At 40.7% G+C, this 14,466-nt stretch overlaps 1 long non-coding RNA gene across 3 annotated transcripts in view; it reads left to right on the forward strand.

Moving 5' to 3' along the window:
* The window catches only part of LOC147572704 (uncharacterized), a 154,897-nt gene extending 146,384 nt beyond the window's left edge, over window positions 1-8,513 (forward strand). For 2 of the 3 annotated variants that reach the window (XR_015246233.1, XR_015246234.1), the window contains one exon: window positions 3,158-8,513. This is a non-coding gene — a long non-coding RNA (uncharacterized LOC147572704). The remainder of the gene's footprint in view (window positions 1-3,157) is intronic. The other variant, XR_015246235.1, reaches the window with a different exon arrangement.
* The last annotated feature ends 5,953 nt before the right edge of the window (window positions 8,514-14,466 follow it).

A 14,466-nucleotide genomic window follows, 5' to 3' on the forward strand; every position in this document is an offset into this window, starting at 1 on the left:
GCCATTCTCTCGAATTAATGTCTATTTTCTGCCAAAGCAGAATGGTAAACAATGAGAAGCTATTGAGTGGGACATGCCAAATGAGAGAACAGATCCTTGCCATAAAAAGCTTAATGGAAAGAGCCATTAGTGAATGGTTTCCAATCTATATACTTACAGTTCAATGCTATATACTTATAATTCAATTTGGTATTGGCCAAAGATTAGGATTGGATATCCCTAATGTAGCGATCAAACCGTCAATGCAAACTTAGGAGAATGGACCACTGAGTTGAAGTGAAGAAAGCAAAATGTGTTTGGAGTAAAATCTTAACTCTTTCCCATGGCCTATAGTCCTTCATGATGTAGCTTCTCTTGGCCTCCCCAACCTCCTCTGGTCTTCTCTCTTCTCTCTTCAGGATGCTTCAGTCACATGGCTTCCTTTAGGACACACAAACCCTAAGTTCCTACCTTATGACTGTCTCGTGTAGTTCTCCCCCCTCCCTCCGAATGCTTTCTGTGATCTCCCGCCCCCAGATCTTCCTGTCACTGGCTCCGTCTCTTCTCACGATTTCCTCCACTTTCCACTATGGAAGGCATTTCTTGAACACCTAATTTAAAGGGGATTTCTAGTATCCCAGTTACTCTTTTGCATCTCTCCCTGTTTAATTCCTTTATTTTTCCCCATAGCACTTACTATGATCCCAAGTAACCTTGTTTACTTGTCCATTTTCTGTTTCCACCAATGGGATGCAAACCAGGCAGAGACCTTATCTGTCTTGTTCGTTTCTTATTTCTGGCATTTAGTACCCGGCACATAGAAGGTGCTCAATAAACATCTGTAGTCAAATAGAAACCAAAATAGATCAAATAAAGCTTTGTGATGAGGAATTGGAACCTAACATTGAACCTATGAAGATAGGACTTCAGGCATCCAAGCAAGGACAGCTTACATCCAAGCCATGTAGGGCACAATGCCCAGCTTTAATGTCCACGAATAACCTTCTCAGGAGTTCATCTAACCCAACTAGTCTCCACTTTTCTCACCCCTATTTATCACTCATACCAAGCCTTTCATCTGGCCTCTCCTATAATTCCTCTTGGATAGTCTGGAAATGACACATGGAAACATGGACTCTGTCCATGGGAACCAACACACAATTAACCACTCTTCCACCAAAGCTCCATTTAGCCTCCAGTGTGTTTGGACTGGCTGTTTGTCAGGGCACAGGATGTTGGTCACTCTCAGAACAGGAGCTTTGCATCCAATTGTTATAGCTGTGTCTTAATCAGTGGCTCTGTTTTAAGTGGTTAGAGCGGCATGGTATTTAGCTTAAACCACAAGCGTCCCTGGAAGGAAAATGGGAAGATGGGAGGTCAGTCAATCTGTGGTTGTAATCAAAATACCTAGGCCCAGTGGAGGCTGCTCTAAATGAAGCTGGAGGGGTGGGTGGTTCTGATGCTGTGGCAACAATCAAGGGAGGAAGAAAAGTGTGCAGAATGGACAGGAGAAGCTGACTGAAAAATCACATGATTTGATGGATGTATTACTTAATTTTGTTGCAGAGTATTTTAGGGTAGACAAGGCTTGAAGGGAGAGCTGTTGATTTTTTATTCTCCTTAACCAAAACATTTTGACAATATATCCAGTAAGGCTGTGGAATCCATGACCCCAGTTGCTGTGCAACACCAGCTGTCAGAATCAAGAAGGTTATCCTTCACATCTTTCAGAGTTAATATATGCATGCAACTTGATTCAGCTATGATGAGACTATGGGAACAAAGAACAAAATATTGCTGTTGGTCTTTGTTCTAATACTTTTTTTCTTTCTTTTTTTATGCTCTCTCTCTCTCACTCTCTCTCTCTCTCTCTCCAACCTCTTGAAGATAATTTGATGATCAGACCTCAAGAGTGCTTGTTCAATTAGTGCTTGTGATGTGTTTTGTGTTTTCCCTAAGCAGAAGGGGAGAGTCGTAAGTGTTAGACATGCCAGGAAACTTTGGTTTTCCATCACCCAAGTGGACTCTGCATTCTCTTCACTGTGTACTACATAGTAAAGAAATATGAAAGCCATCTGCTCCCCATCCAATACTCATGTCTTCTTGATCTGCCTCTTAAAATTACACAGTTATTAGAAGGCTCTGTCATCCATTTCCTGTTTGCCAAGACACCTGTCACATGAGCTGTGCATTCAGAATCAATAACTGTTAGTCCGTGGGAACACACACAGCTTTTCTGGACCACTGTTAAATATAGAAGGTTGATTATTGGATTATTGTCTTTGTCGCTCATCTTCCATGATCTGTAAAATGGTAATATTATCATCTACCTTGTGGGGTTGTTGTGTGGCTCAGGTCAATTTACATGCATAAAGCCTAAAAAATAACATGAATATAAACAGGATTTAAAGGAGCTTCTGGGGGTGCCTGGGTGGCTCAGTCGGTTGAGTGTCCGACTTCGGCTCATGTCATGATCTTGCGGTCGCGGGTTCGATCCCCACATAGGGCTCTGTGCTGACAGCTCAGAGCCTGGAGCCTGCTTCGGACTCTTGTCTCCTCTCTCTCTCTCTGCCCCTCCCACACACATGCTCTCCCTCTCTCTCAAAAATAAATAAACATAAAAAAAAAATTAAGAAGCTTCTGAATGATCTATGGGAGTGTTTTCTACCAGAGCTTCCCAAAAGGCTTCGTACAGCCACATTTATTAATTAGGAAGCGTCTTCATGTGGTGGTAAGTCACTTACACACATTTTATATGGGCTACATAACCAACTCTTAGGTCAAAAGTTATGTTATGGCCTTTCTAACAAGTATGAACTTTAATTCCTAATGCCATGGCAATTAAGTGTCACACACATTTGTTTCTTTAAATCTAATTTAATATGTTCCAGTTAGGATGGTAGAAAATCAAAATCCAGGTCTTTGCCATGTTGATAACTGCAGAGGAAATCTCCCACTTCTCTGGTATCATTCAAGAACTCTTCTTTCTGTAACATTCGGAGGATCTGGTTGTGATCGGTCAACATTGGTCATCATTGATATGTTTGTTGTTCAAGTACATATGTGTCCTTGAAGGTGGGCAGCCTGCTACCCACGTTAGTCTTAGGTTCTAGGTTTTTTGCTGAAGCCATGCACCTTCAGATGGCTCGACTCTAACTATCTCAAACCCTCTCCTTAGGTTCACCAGACAACCAGTGCCCTCTAAGTTACCGCCACCTCCCCTAGGCCACTGGAAAGGAAGAGACCGCTGATTGCCGTGACAACTATCTAAATTGAACCAGAAACATGGAAGTCTTGTATTTGAATGTAAAGCTATACCAGTTCACAAACCATTTCACAAACCTGTCGAGCACTTTCCCAGGTGTTTTGGGGTTTACAAAGATAAAAGACAGTGTCTCTGACCTTAACAATCTGGCGGATTTCAAATTCTCTCACGAAGCCTATCTAATTTAATCCTTGAGTTAAGACCATTCTCCGTGGTGAGAGTACGGGTGATGGGACATATTCCTGTTTGCTGAACAAACTGAAGCTCTGAAGGGCAACCCGATTCACGTAGTATCACATCCAGTGAGGGGAAATGCTAGAAGTACATTCAAAGACTCCATTTCAGTAATCTTTAACATGACTCTGCCCTGATCTTGAGTCCAAGGGATTCCTTCAGAAAAGAACTTAGAAGAGATTTGGTCTATCAGCCAACATGTGGGAACAATTGGAGTTTGGAGAACCTTTTTCTACAGTGATACAATAGCGGATGTTGTCCAACTTCACACCTTGCAAGTATGGTGCTGCCTACGCATTGCCTGAGAGGATATAATCATCACCACGGTATGGAAGGAGATCATTCTTTGGAGTGGACAGTTCGTGATTCAAACACCAACCCCTCACAGCTCAAATATGACATTAATTTCCACGTGCCTCCATTTTCTGAGAAGTTCTGATGACCTACTTCGTCGAACCGGTAGAAGAGGTGAGTGAGATAGCTCACATAAAACTATGTCCCTGGGCCTGGCACCCTGACCCAGGGGAGGTGCTCCAGAAATCTTAACCATCACCGCGCCCCCACCCCCCACCGTCACCACACACACACACACACACACAATGAACAAACATTTATTGAGTACTTATTGCTAGGGAGTAGAGCTACAGATATAAATAACATCTAATACCTTACTCTAAGAATTGGCTTCTATGCCACTTGGTGGGCGAGGAGAGACTTTGCTCCCCCTAAAGTCATCCATTTGGAGGGAGAAAAGGGAGACTGGGAGATGGGGAATGGGGAGCCATCCTTCTCCACTGCCACCTCAAGAGGTCAGAGGAAATGGGGCCAAATTCCCTTTTGGATTTCATTCCCTCCGGCCGAGTGGTGGGCTCATGGCTGGGAACAGGATGTTGCTAAGAGAGCTGCATCCAAAGGGAACTCTTATTTCCTATGTCTTTTGTTCCCTGACATTTTCAATTTCCATCACGGGAGCCTTTGCCAGTCATCTGCTTCGCCTTTATCCCAAAATCAGTTTCCTGGGAAGGTGCAAGATGCTGTGAACATCTGGCCCAAACGCTCAGGGCTGTCCTTCCCAATTGGGTGTTCTTCATGTGACGCAGTGGAGTGGCAGTGCTACCTCTGCCCTGGGACACAGTAAGACACCCGGGCCAGAGCGGCCTGGGTCTGCCCAGATACCCTTCTCCTTCTCCAAATACCAGGAGCATATTTCCTACTTCAATTGCCGTTTTGACCTCAAATAAAACTAACCTGACTTATGGTAGAAAAAAATGTGCTGAGATTCACTGGGGCATGGCTCTTCCTTTCCTCCAGAGAGTTTGGGCAGAGAGCTTCAAATGGACCTCAGGAGGACTCTTTCCAATTCACTGTGTGCCCCCAAAAGTAGTGGCACTAATAAAACATCAAAGAGTAAATACTGGTTAGTGTGTGTGTGTGTGTGTGTGTGTGTGTGTGTGTGTGTGTGTGTGAGACAGAGACAGAGAGTCAGAGAATTAACAGCTGTCATGATTGCCCTGTTTCAGAGTACAGGCATTTTCACTTCAGAAATTTCAAAAAGGACTCCAAAATAAATGTGAACACGTACACTCAGAGCAACCAAATATATTTTCTCAGACTACATGTCTCCTGAGGAAAATGTAGAGCTTTTGCTTCTGGCCAGACTGGAACCTGTCCCCATGCCCACCTCCCTCTGCCAAAGCTTTGATCCTAAAGAAACACTTCAGGATTCCAAACTCAAACCCACAATAGCAGACCTTGTGGTGGATGTATTTCACATTCATGATATTCCTAATTCACACCAACTCTCTCAAACCACACTCAGTGCGAGGTACATACCACATGTCCATTCCGATTTTCCCGATCACCAGCCCCCACCGTGCCCTTCGTAAACTATTTTTTTAATCAAATTTTCTCCACATTCACCATGGTTCAAGAGCTCCTAAAATTTCACCTCTCCTCCAGACTATTTCCCGCTTAGGCTGGAAGCGAGGTGGAATTTTCTCCAGCTTCAGAGTTCCAAGATGAATACCAAGTTCCAAGGTTGAACACCTTCAACCACGCTGCACACGACAACAGCAACACCAATAATATTTTGGGTGTAAGTGTTACCTTCTCTAAAGCTCAAAGCATTTTTAAAGATCACGTTCTGTGTTTGTATAGCATTGTTCTGGGTAAAGAGAGGAAAACAATTGTTTTCTCATTTGGCAAGTAGCAACTGACAAATGGCAAATAGCAAAACCAGGGTAAGCACTAAGCAGCATACCTGAGATGCCTCGGCATGATCCAGGAGGAGGCAGGGCAGGGACAGAACCTGATGAGTCTCAAAAATAGTGATCTATGTGTTCCGGGCCCACCGCTGCCTGGGACACTGTCTTATCTCAGTTGTTACTGTTTTTTACGACTATCGATTTTGTTGTTGTTGCTGCTGTTCCGATTCTCAGATGGATGTTTAAATTGTCTTCAAATATCCCCTCGTTCCCACCATTCCTCCCTCCAAACATACACACACACACACACACACACACACACACACACACACACACACATATATATATACACACATATCTATTTCCCCCACCAGACTGCTAGGGCTGTGCCTGAAATTCTGGAGATGAGGGTTGGAGGTGAGGGAGATTTCCTGCTTTCTCCTCCTCTGCCCTCTTCTCTTCTCCTGGGAATGAAGGAAACTGATATTTACTAATTGTTTACTGCACGATGTATTTCATTTCACTTAACAATCATAACATCCTTACTTTGGTATTACCTCCCTGCAGAAGGATTAAGTGGATTCTTTATATTCTCACAGTTTGTAAGATGTAGGGCTGAGCTGTGAACCCCTGGCATTTCACCCCTTCGGGTCTCTCAATTCTAAAATCCAGACATTATTTCTCCTTTTTTCCCTTCTAAGTTTGTTCCTGATGTTCATTTTAAACATATTTAGTCCATACTAAGCTCTTTTGGGTAGATGCTCAAAAAATGGGATCAAATGAGTATCTTTATCCTTTTATGGACACTGAGACTTTTAAGTTTTGTTTTGTTTTCTTTTTTGGTTTTCCTAAACATTTTCTTTTTTTTTTTTTTTTTTTTTGTTTTGTTTTGTTTTGTTTTCCTAAGCATTAAGCTGGCTGAGTTAACATTCTTGTTCCAAAGGCTGGGACTAAGATAAAAGCCAAGAGTCTGATTTATTTCTTCAGGGATTCATTCAAATCATACAAAGCTATTCATTGACTTGGCCTTTCCCTCCCAAAGACCCTAATTTAGAGTGATTTGATTTCATTACTGGTGATTGGAAGAGTTTATTGCATAGAAACAAACTATACGTTCCCTTGGAGAAATATGAAAGTCGTCACCAGCTGAGATGACCCATGAATAAAATGGGTGAAAAGTGTTCTAAAGAGGAAGAATCCATAAGAGAGATTATTTTTAGAGAAAGAAAGACGATTGTTGGAGGTAATAACATGTCTTAAGCTAGATATGTCATTTGGTCTCCTTAGATAGCTTCTGCAGGATGGAAAATACATTTTTTTTCTCCCTCAATCTGACACACATCATCATTATAGAAAAAAAATTGCATAGACTAAAACACAAACAGAATAAACACACATAATTCCACCCACCCAGATAGAATGACAAATAGACACTGTGATATATGAACTTCCAGCCATTTCCTGCGCACATATAATCTAACAGAAATAAAATCATGGCATACTGTATCTTTGATACTTGCTTTTTTCCCATTAAAATGATGAATACCTACTAATATCAATAAGGAAACATTTATAACACAATAATTAAAGGCCTGATAGTATGATATGTTAGTTATGATAGTATGATAGTATGTTATCCCGTGATTTACTTAACCTGTCCTTTAGAATTAAGCAATGAGATTATTTCCATCTTTCCAATTTTAAATAATGATACACAGACTGTCCTACAAAAGCCTTAATGTAAAGGAAAAACTGGGAGATGGTAACCCATGTTTGGAAGTGGAAATGTTGATTATATTAAAAGTATAAAAAAAATTTAAAGCTTTTGATGTTACTGCATTATTTTTCGAAAAATTATACTAACATACATAGCAGGGTCTGACTGCATCCATTTTTCTAAATCCACTGATTGATAGAAATAAATGTTATTTCATTGTTTTAATATGGATTCCTCTGATTAGCAGTAACTGAGTAATTTGGAGGCGCCTCGGTGGCTCAGTGAGTTAAGCGTCTGACTTCGGCTAAGGTTGTGATCACCCAGTTCCTGGGTTCAAGCCCTGCATTGGGCTCTGTGCAGACAGCACAGAACCTGGATCCTGCTTTGGATTTTGCATCCCCTCTCTCTCTGCCCCTCTCCTGCTTTTCCTCTCTCTCTCTCAAATATAAATAAATAAGCGTCAAAAGATAATAATAACGTTGGGTCATTTTTGCTATGCATATTGTTTTATGTATTTCTTATTTTGTAAATTGTTTAGTATTTTCTGACCACTGTTTTCTACCTTCCCGAGTATTAGTTGGTCACTTGCGGAATTGTACAAACTCGCATGATTTTCAGTTTTGTAATACATTATAATATATGCTGCAAATATGTTTTCCAGTTTCTCTTTTTTGCCTTTTAAATATTCTTAATTTTAGTTTTACGTAGCAGACTAAAAGGACTACATTTTGCAGTAGTCAAATTTATAAGCATTTTCTTAATTTGCTTTTTTCCCTTGGTTTCAGACTTAGACGGTCCTGAGGATTTTAAATCAACTTTGAAAAAGTCCAACTTGTGATATATAAGATCTCTAGAAACCTCAGAATTTCCATGCATCTCTATTTATGATACTGGTTCTCAAACTATGCTTCCACAAAATACCATTTTTTCAGTTTCAGCCAAGGTGCTGTGCCATTAAATATGAAAAATAACAGTCTTTCCAATTTTTCAGAAAAATAAATTTAATGGAGTATCTTTCAATTCTAAGGTTTCCCACCACATTAAAAAAAAAATGTTTGGTTACAGCTACTTGTTGCCTTTATTGCTATCTAATAAAACCTGGTGTCATATTATATATTCTGTTATTTTAAATTTAATACGTCAATATTAAATGGTGTTGTGCAAAGATCACTATTACTTCCAGATGTTCTACTAACTGACAAGTTCAAGGATATGGTGTATGTTGGCTTCAGTTAAAAACTAAAAGAGAGATAATGTTAATAACACATACAAATTAGAAAACTAAACACTAAGAATTCTGTTATAACTGCTAATCACTTCTTACTTTCTTGAAAACCCTATGCCTTGATTACAAATATCACAGGCAAATGCATTCAATGAATTCAATTGCCACGCTCCTATGAAATTATGATTTTCTGATGGGCTCAAATAACTTTCCTAAAGGAAAGATACTTTTTTTTTCTTTAACCACAAAAATTATTATTCTTGACATTAGAAGTATAAGTGGGACAAGAAAATTTATTCCTTGTTTTTTAATGCTTCCAGAAGTGGTCTTTATTGCTGTACTGGGTCTGTGAAGAACATATACAAAGGCACCTCTCAACTGGCACTCACAAATAGAAGCTTTGAAAATCTGCACCTATAAAATGCATGCATTTCCTGAACTGGTAGCTGCTTTATTCAACAGACCATTAAAAGCCCATTTAGAGAGGCTCTCGCAAGCTCGTATGCACTACCGCTACTTAAAGCTGATGAACACAGCATAGCAAGAAACAAAATAAAACAAAAAGTTGGACCAACTTTTTGGGAGAAAAAAAAGCTCTTTCCCCAGACCTAAATTTCCTCCAACACTAACACTCGTATAAAGAACAGGTAATGTGACAAAATTGCCCCACTTCCAATCTCCCAGCCAAAAATCCAACACCCCTCCACCCCTCCAAGTATCAATCATCAGCCCAGGCAAGGCAAATGAACTTTTAATCAATAACAGCTACTGTTTCTTGTACCAGGACTGTTTATGATTTAAAAGGGTGAAAAATTTAAATCAATCCTGATGTGAATGTTTTCCCTCTTGAAGAGAAAAAGCAACACCCTGTGTCAAAAGGCAGGATGGGGGTGGGGGTGTAGTTTCACATGTTTTAAAAAATATGTTAAAACAAAATAAATTTGAAATTGTTTTTGCCCTCAGTAGCTATAGGAAGAAGAGTAGCTACGTAGAGTTGATGAGTCATGTTAGACAAAAGGCTTCAACTTATGTCCACACCATTGCATTTCCTGTTTATATTCATACATTGGTATGGATTAATAGAGCTAAAAGGGAATTTAGGGAACATCTGTCCAAAGATCAGTGCTTTGGGGCCCCCGTCACTGGAACTGTTGAGGTGACAGAACGAATCGGCTGAGAAGTCGGAGGGAGAATTCAAACCACCAATGTAACAACAGGTTTTTAGATTATATTGGTGGGTGAAACTGATCATCTATGGAAGCCTCAACTGTGAAATCTGCAAAAGTAGATCTGCTCTGGCTGAAGATTCTTGCCCCTCTCCCTATCCGTAGCCAAAAGGCAACCTTTGCCTGGAATTTCCAGGATGTTACTAAAAACGTTTGTAAACCCAGAACCAGACACCTTTAAGCGCCTCCCCCCCCCGCCCCCCGCAACACCCCGAGGTGTTCTGATTCTTCCCTCCATGTTTCTTCTATTCCTCTAGGCTACATCCACATAGGTGCAGCTAAACACCATAAATCCTCATAATATGGTAATCAGGTCTTCCTGCATCTTGAGTTTTCCCACAGCCAGAGAGAAATCAAGGTGGACTCTTTATGAGGCCTGCTGCATTATTTTGGCATGTTTGCACAAACCAGAAATAACTTCTCTAAAGATTACTGAAATGAAATCATCTTTCACCTAATTGGGAAAGGCTTTTGCCCAGTTTTAGAGAGTAACACACTGGGGAGGGAGTGGGGGATGATGATGGGAGTGATTTCTTGACTGTTTTCTTTTACAGTTTGCTGAAATGGAACAAATCAATCCTGTCTTGCTTATTTATAAAACCTTAACACCAATGGGGTGGGGAGAATTAATGAGACCAGGCACAAGGAATGTGGAGATTTTCATTTCTAAACTGCTGGCACACAGACATGCATTAGTGTCTTGTAGCTTTTCAAGGGCGCTGAAGAAATGAGTTTTCTGCCTTTTACAACTTTCAGTGGAGAGCGTGCATTTGCACATAATTACTCACCACTGTAACTGGCAACCAGAAGAAGGATCCAGAAAAGAAGCCCACATTTTTTAAAAACTAGGATACTGTACCCTCACATGTACCCAAAGAACACAGTGATAACTGTTGACCCTCAGAAAAGAATGAACACGTAACTAGTAACACAAAAGACATAGCAGCCTTTCAGGGTGTATTTAGTCCTCATACTATCTCTGTGATAAGGAAAATGAGTCTCCAAAGGATCGAGCGATCTGTTCAAAGAGGCACAACAAGTTCTTTTCACTTTTCTAAGAAACGTTTTCCTGGGAAGTGGAGGAAGACTTTTGATCGGTATTAAACACTATATTAACTTGTGCATAATTAAAAGCTGATGTCTGTCAGCCACAGTAACCATGCTGCACCTGCTGTGTTTTTCTGCTCTGGAGCCCACTTAGGAATAGCTGATGTCCTCAAAATGTCTTGCAAATTCCTTGGAACTGTCATCTCTGCCAGTGTTTACTCCGAGGACACTGATACCTGTGCAGAGGGTACCATCTGCCGGTGCCTGCAAAGTGGCTAAGTCACAAGATGGAACTTCCGCTCATGGATCCTCCCTGTATAAAAGTTCTGCTTTGCTCCCCGGCAAAGGAGGAGAATGGCCCTTCAATGGAATACATACTCCATTTCATCTCCTGTGCCCTATAGCTACACTGCTTGAGTTACCCCATGTCCCCGGGTATTTCAGGAAAAGGACCCTTTCGGCATTTGTTGGTGGTTTCTCTTTGTGTCTGGGACACGGGTGCACAAGAGTCCACACTTTTCCCCACGTCCCACTTCTGTCCTCCATGTCCAAACAGCTCTAACTCCTGCCTGTGGCCTTTACTACTTGGCTTTTACTTCAGTGCTTCTAATTTGGTTGACGGCTCTTCATTTAGAAGGAGAAAGCCATCCAGCTCATCAGCTTCATGACCCACACAAACCAGATGATCAGGCAACAGAAGAAAATATTAAAGTATGAATATAGGGGCAAGAGTTCATATTTCTCTCCCTTAATGCGCTTGGAGCCTTGGAAGGTAATTATAAGTATGTATGTATTTAGACTTCTGTCATTGATGGTAAGCTGTTTGGAAATTCAATGATGGCTTGTCAGACTCTAGGTAAGGAGGTGTAATTTTCCATTACCAAGATGATTACTTATTATGTTTAGTGCCTTGGACACCGTGGGCATTTGTGACAAAATGAATAACAGTGAGTCCAGGGGAAGGGCATTTGGAAAAAAAGAAATGCCTACTTTTAGAACCACCATTAGTCTTGGCAAACAAGGATTCCTGCCTCAAGCCCCATGTCTCATGGAGGTCTGTGCTTTGAAGCGTCTCCCTCAACATTTTCCAGTCCCCTTCTACTGCCTATGAACAGGTGGAGCCTACAATGCTCCAGGCAAGACTTTCCCTGCCCAGATAGAAACCCACATGGATCTCAGTCAACCTGCTATCCCGTTTGTAGGTTCAACCAGGGGCTGTGAGAAGCTCTGAGACTTGTCACCCATGGGGCCATCCCAGGGCCTCAAGAGGCTGAAATGGCAAGTGGATCACTCCCACTGGCTGGTGTGGAATTTCTTTGGTGGGAGCACATGAGATCGGGCCTCCAGAATGGGGCTGACACACTAATTTGGAGGACTCCAGGTGTTATCTATATTTATATAGATAAATTTTTCCAGAGCTTCACATATCTTAGAGTGATCCAACCTGCCTTCGGGGCATGAACCACTCATAAAGATAGATTGCTCTTAGGGAGGATCTTAACAATGACTTGCAGTTCAACATAACATTCTTTTAAGCTTCTCAAAGATGGAATTCATGATTCTTACTGACATGGCTTCTCAGAGACTGGCCCAGTGCTAAGCATATCCTAGACATTAAAAACACATTTGATTAATATTGCAGTCTCTTCCATCTGTCCATCCATCCATCCATCCACCCATCCATGCACTCAATAATCTCTTCTAATATATTATTCCCTGCTTGCAGGACAGGTGGATTCTCAGAGTTTCCAAAACACAGTGGACTGAGGACCAGTAACATTCCTAAAAGTGTATTCTCAGAAAGGTATGCTGACCAATAAGGACTAATAAATAAGGAAAACTGCATTGAAGGTGGAATATGGAGTGAACTTCTCTAAGATGAAGACTTACATGTACGAGGAAAATCTTATCCAGGTTTCAAGGAAAGCAACATTGTCATTTGCTCAGAATTATAAAAACAGAGAAGCACACATAGCAAGTAACTTTAACTCTCTGAGAAAATGACACTTTGCTCGACAGAACACCAAGAATATAAAAGTGTGTCTAGTTATCTTTTTATAATTGACAAAGCATAAAAACGTATTATCCTGCTACAGATTTATTTCAAAATGCAATTTAACTTTTCTCTTAATTATGATAGATTCGTTTTTCTGGTATTGTTGTGTTTTTGTAGCTGTTTGCAAGAAACACATCAGCCATCTTTAGAAAGGGAGGTTGATTATAAGGTGCATATTTTCTTTGATTGGCATTAGGAAACAATTAAAAATGAGAATGGAGGCAGCTTTAGGGACCAACTATCTCTCCTAATTTCTCTCTCCCTCTCTCTCTCTCTCTCTGTCTCTCTCTCTCTTCTCTCTCTCTCTCTTCTTTTTTCCTTCTCTCATCACCTTTCAAAGATGAAGCCATCTCAAGGTTCTCCAACCAACCCAAGGATGAGATATGGTTGGGTCAGAGAATTGCCCCTGGACCAATCAGAAGGTCACCTGTGTCCAAAGAGCAGCTGTTTGCTCTTAAGGGAAGGTTGGATACTGCATCAGACATATCAGCTATAAATACAAATATCTAGAAAACAGAAGTATAGAGGAAAACAATTAAAAAGCCCTTGTAATTCTACCACCCAGAAATAACTGCCATAAATACTTAAATACGTTTCATTCGAATTTCAGTATACGCATGTATATACTTAATATTGTTTACCAATTTTGGATACAGTGATATTATCTTCTAGCTTACCTTTTAGTGATATAAATATAAATATATTTATTTTTATATATTTCATGACATACATAAATTCTGTTATTTAATGGCTGCAAACAATGGCTGTCAAATGAATACACCATAGTTTCCTTACTCAATCCCCTTTTATTGAATTTTATATTTCTTGTTTTTTTTTCTTTTAATTTTTTAAATGTTTCTTTATTTTTGAGACAGAGAGACAGAGCATGAGCCGGGCAGGGGCAGAGAGAGAGGGAGACACAGAATCCGAAACAGGCTGCAGACTCTGAGCTGTCAGCACAGAGCCTGACTGACGTGGGGCTCGAACTCACAAACCTCAAGATCATGACCTGAGCCGAAGTCAGATGCCTAACCGACTGAGCCACCCAGGAGCCCCTATTTTTCTTTTTAAAACAAAGCTACAGGGGCGCCTGGGTGGCTCAGTTGGTTGAGCGTCCGACTCAGGTCATGATCTTGCAGTTGACAAGTTTGAGCCCCATGTCGGGCTCTGTGCTGACAACTCAGAGCCTGGAGCCTGCTTCTGATTCTGTGTCTCGCTCTCTCTCTGCCCCTCCCCCGCTTATGTTCCTTTCTTCTGTCTTTCTCTGCCTCAAAAATAAAGATAAACATTAAAAAAATAAATAAAAATAAAACAAAGCTACAGTGAAGAATTCTGTAGCTAAGACTGTGTGTGTATATAGTTTCCTTAGATTACATTTCTAAACTGGAATGACTACGTCAAAGAGAATGAACTTTTTAAATTCAAGTTTTTGCAAATACTGCCATTTTTGCCCAGGTGATTATGTCGCTTTAAGATCTTACATGCTGTGAATGAAGTATCTCTCTCATCATAT

Source organism: Puma concolor, chromosome E4, assembly GCF_028749965.1.
Source record: "Puma concolor isolate L17-30 chromosome E4, mPumCon1.1.hap2, whole genome shotgun sequence".
In the NCBI taxonomy this organism is placed as follows: Eukaryota; Metazoa; Chordata; class Mammalia; order Carnivora; family Felidae; genus Puma; species Puma concolor.